The sequence below is a fragment of the Agrilus planipennis genome, unplaced genomic scaffold, assembly GCF_000699045.2.
Source record: "Agrilus planipennis isolate EAB-ADULT unplaced genomic scaffold, Apla_2.0 scaffold66, whole genome shotgun sequence".
NCBI lineage: Eukaryota > Metazoa > Arthropoda > Insecta > Coleoptera > Buprestidae > Agrilus > Agrilus planipennis.
Window position 1 is genome coordinate 486,626 of NW_020438868.1, and position 5,157 is coordinate 491,782.

The window sequence follows — 5,157 nt, forward strand, 5'->3', positions numbered from 1 at the left end:
TAGAAACATGGGATCTCCGAAAATTATACAATAGAAGCTACAACCTACCTTTCAGACTCCTGGACTCCTTGGAACAGAACTGTAAAAAAGGAAAAAAGTCTTAGAAACGTTTAAGGAATTTAAATAAAGCTGATTCCAAATGGAATCAATGGAAGCAAATGGAATGTAAATATGAAATAGCGTTTCTGACGATTTTTTTTTTCTAAAATTATCTGATGAATAAAAAGGTTATTTTTTTTTGCGAAGAAGAAGGTTTGATGTTCGGGTTTAATGAGCTTGATTCAGGACTATTCAGGACTGACGCTCCTAGATCCTAGACTACGATTATCCATCCCGATTATATATCTTGAAAAATGGACCTTCATGCACATGCAACAATATCATAGCTCAGCAGTAAAATTGTAACATCGTCAACCTGATGCAATATTTATTTTCCTGCAACTGGAACGACTTAAGAGACTTTAGAAATTACAGATGGTGCGTGTTAATTAAACTGCTGATGTACTTTTAATTTAATTATGTAAATCTACTGCTTTGAAATTACTATTAATCACTCAATTTTTCACTGATCTATAATTTTAACACTAGGTGTGGTTGATATCTAATAAAAGAGGAAGTTTTGTAAGTATAAGTGAAGAGAATGAATCGACAGGAGAATGGATGAAAGAGTGTTGTATTACAAGGAGGATAGGTCGTCTATTGTCCTCGCTTTTACCCGGTTCATATAGAGAACGTCTCATTGTCAGAATTTCCCGCGTTTCCACCGCGCTTTCCACTCTCTCTCGACATTGATAGATCGCCGCGCGAGACAAAGTTCTTTTTCACGTCGACGACGGCAGTTTGTAAGAGTTACGAGCCGAGTGGCAGCCGCAGTGCGAAGATCAAAGGCATGTTATCTTGAGGGCCCTTTTCTTAAATTAAAAAGTGCCGTGAAGAATTACGGCAATTACCGAACGGCGCCGTTACGGCTCCTCGCTTTGGCTTTCGTCCAATCGCATGTCACTCCTCTTACAGCCCAGACTACAACCAGATACAAATTCCTTCACAAATCTCTTTATATTTCGAATTTGCTACATACTTCTGGACGCATCAGCGAACGATTCCGAGGGATCTAATTGCCTCGGAACACGATTAATATGTCTGGCAATTCTGCATCTAAATAATAACGAAATTAAATTCTTATTTACTACAAATGTTTCAAAATGTTACTTTAATGAAACTCATGCATATTCCAATAATTGCCTTTCTTCTTTGTGACTTTTCTTTGAGATTCGTCAAGTGTTTCTCCTCCTGTAAGGTTGCTACTTATTTCAGAAACACCCTGTGTAGTGATTGCATGTGAATCGACATACGGCATGTACTCTACCTTTCGTACTAATTCCCACAAGAACGAGCAAATAAGGAAGAACGTGTAGAACTCACAGTTTGTAAGTGATAATTTTTTTTAATTTTCAGAAGCAGAGTGTAATGTGTTTTGTATATTTTCAGTGTGCTGTTGCTATAACAATTTTTTGATTGATACGTACTGACTCTGCCGATGACGTCAATAATTTTACAGCAGAATGTTTTCTTCAATAAATTTGCTGAAAAGCACCTAGTTAATATCAGAAAAACTTATCTTTCCATATTATTTCACGAATTTTATTGTTTATCGTGAAGTCGTTATTTTGCTAGACGGTGTATTACTTATATTATTTTTAATGTAAACACTTTAAATAAAGGTAGAGTGAAGATAAGGGTGAAAATATCCTCGTGGAAACTCATACGCCTGTAATTTTGCTCTTCAATAACTGTGATTCGTCTGGTGGGTACTTAATCGTTAATGAAATCAACTGCTTATTTTCAAGATCAGGTACTTCCATAAAATATGATGAATTGCTTTTATCAGATTAAAATTAACGTAGAAAAACTTAACATTGATTTTTTTATCAATGTCAAGCAAACCTGAAGTACCCTGCTCGTTTCTGATATAAAAACTTTATTTCATTTTATTGGAATTTATATTTATCGAAAATCATTTCGATAGCACTGTAAGGATCCAGTGTTTTTATTTAGCTTCATTTAGTGAAAGGATTAATTGGCAATTGCTGTTGCTTTTTTTAGTAAACAAATTGAACCTATCAGTGCAGATCCAATAGAGTTTTTCTATCAAAATAGGTACTTTTCATTATGGTTTTTGTACATATGTAAACAATAATAATTTACGGGAAAATCGCGTCTACTTGAACCATGAAACCAACTGAATAATAAAATAGCAATCAGTAATCAGTTGAAAGTTCAATTGGTTCGATAAAAAGGTAATTAATTACTTACTAAAAAAAGGCACATGGTTTTAAGTGCCTTTAGGTGAAATATGTAGACAATACGTGAATTCTGTCTTGTCTGCGTAAACATATGTGTTTATGATAGTGCAAAATACGTCATAATGTAGCAACACTTTTTTTGTGACAATGATTCTACATCGAGATTATCGTTGTAAGTGGACATATAGTTATCTGTTTGAAGTTCCTTTCAAATAATAAGCTTCAGTCGATATAAATCTTCAAGGTTTCAAATTTCTTCATGAAATTATACGTATACAGTACTTGTGTGTATCAGAACCGTTTGCAATTAACAGCAAATTCCTTCAATTTATTGGGAGAATAACGGTTTGATTTGGGCTCCAAATGCTTCCGCCTGGATCTCATTAGATTGTGTAAGCAAATATTGGTGCAATAATATTCTTTAGATACTACTGTCTCGTGTTCATCGTTCCAGCTTTTGAGTCCATATCTCAACTCGTTGCCAATTCACGGCCAGGACCGGCTTTGGATTGTAACTTGTGCTTTTTTTATAAATTTGTTTGTCTCTTAATCACCCTGCTGTACTCACCATGTGATTCCCTATTGCATCTAGTTGACGCCCTCTAAGGCTTACTACTTATTTCAGAAACACCCTGTACAACATTGCTTTCTCACTTACAAGTAATAGTAATACTCCAAACTGCATGGGCTGGAGGTGTAGGACATCTTTAGCGTTGAGGGAGAACACTGGTTCAATTTCGGGTCTGTCTGCCCTGGTCTAAGTTTTTCTATGGTTTCCTTGGATTACTCAGGCAAATATTGGAGCTGTAATATTCCACAGTATTCCACCCTACCATGCGGCGTAGTCCAGAGAGACTGCCCGCCTTCTATGATGGAGAAAGAGAAGAGAAACCCAAAAGTTTTTTTTTGTATTGCTCATAATCATAATGCCACAAGCCTGTCTAGTTTTACACCTTATGCTCAGTACTATACGAGGAAACCTCCTATACATAGGCGCAGGGGAGCCTCAAGGAAACGCACTTATGGTCTGCGATTCCAGGGGTTCCAAGCATGGAAGGTCAGAAAATACCAAGCCCAATAAATGTATTAATCGAAGAATACTTTTTTTTTTATTGCTTAAGAACAAAAAGTTGCGTTGGTCATGGCCTGCCTTTGTTTAAGGTAAAATGGTCCTAGTTGCGATTTTTAAGTTAGATTATGGTGAAAGAGGTTTCCTCGATTGACTTATGTGAAGTGATATGCAGTAAGAGGTTGGGCTAAAGTACAGTTGGTAAGGTTTACCTTATTGGTATGTACAATGTACTACCAACAAGAATTCAGTACCATGTGCTAGATTATGGTGGTAGATTTGTCTAAATGACATACATGCAAAGTGTCATGCACCAATGACAAAGCTATCCACCGTCCATCGTCCAAATTTGGATGAGCTCAATTAGTCTGTCGATACTGTTATCATAAAGTTATAATCAGAGGTGAATTAAAGGTGGTGAGCGGAATGAACGGTTTAGTTCAGGCTTCTGGTCCCCGGTGTTCCATCAAATTTCAAGATGTCCTTTTCAAAGGAATCTTAAATAAGCCCAAAATACGTCCAGTAAAAGTATAAGAGGCAGTTTAGATTATTATATCTATTACGTATTCATTTTTTTTTTAACAGGACCCTACAAATGCATCAATTTCTGAGCATTATTTCGTTTTGGCGTCTCCGGTTTCCGATGGGCTTGGTGCATTTTTTATGTTGGTGACTGTATTTGTCTGGTATAAACCATAATGAGTACAATATGTTGGAAGACGATGACGCTGTTTAACTTGGAAAAACGGTAGCAGCTTCAAGAGGATCTTGCGTTGCTGGGCCATATGTAACTGTCAACTGAGAAAATGGATTTCCAGTTCTCTGACGTAATATGGTAATTAATCTAACATCACATATATCAAGCTGTCGACCCGCATGTTTATTAAATGTCGACGTACTTTTAGAGCTTGCATTTGGTGCACAATCAATCATGTTCTTCGATATATGATTCCAACATTTTCACACGCATTATCACTATCACCTATTCAAACATACACATATCGGAATAAAATTGAAATACAAAAACTCTTGTGGATTAACCCCAATCTCATGTAATAAAAGATTATTAAGAAAACAACAATTCTGGTGAGTTTCGGACAATTCTTGATGGGGTTTTTATATGTATATATATGTATCTGTGTGTGTATCCAAAATGGGGTCTTAACTTAAGTACAGATAATGGTCATTATGTTCTTTTTTCTATTTCTTTTCACCTTTTCATTTAGCAATTAATAAAAACAAAGTATTTAACTGCATTTTACAGATTATTATTATCTACTTATGTATGTGGTTAAAATTGCAAAATAAAAATATGCAAAGTCAAATATCTAAGCCATCGATGATCCTAATAGGATCAGTATTTGTCTAATACAAATCTTGATGTAGTCTTATCTAAAAAATAACTTCTTAAGTATTTAAGTTACATAACTTCTATATTGATTTACTGCAGTATTATAACTGATAAAAATTGAGTTATATTTGTACTAAATTTATCATAGGATATTAGGAAATTGTATTCTAAATATGTAATATTGTGTAACTCAATATCCGCCTATATTTTAAGTCAGATAAAATCTAAAATATGAAAGTATAGTAACAAAAATTAATACACATATGTATAAACAATTTGTAACGTTGAATACAAGGGTTGCACCAGGAGTTTTGCAACATGTTTTGGTTATAATTTTTCTTCTTACGTCTTCTCTTTTCCAGTTACTAATGTGTGGAACAATGTTATTTACTATATACTTATAGGTAAATAGGATATTAAAAGTGAAAGATAAA

At 34.7% G+C, this 5,157-nt stretch overlaps 1 long non-coding RNA gene across 1 annotated transcript in view; it reads right to left on the reverse strand.

Moving 5' to 3' along the window:
* Positions 1–5,157, reverse strand: part of LOC108734716 — a 169,422-nt gene continuing 164,265 nt past the window's right edge. Inside the window, exon 5 of the long non-coding RNA XR_001937426.1 lies at positions 1–79. This is a non-coding gene — a long non-coding RNA (uncharacterized LOC108734716). The remainder of the gene's footprint in view (positions 80–5,157) is intronic.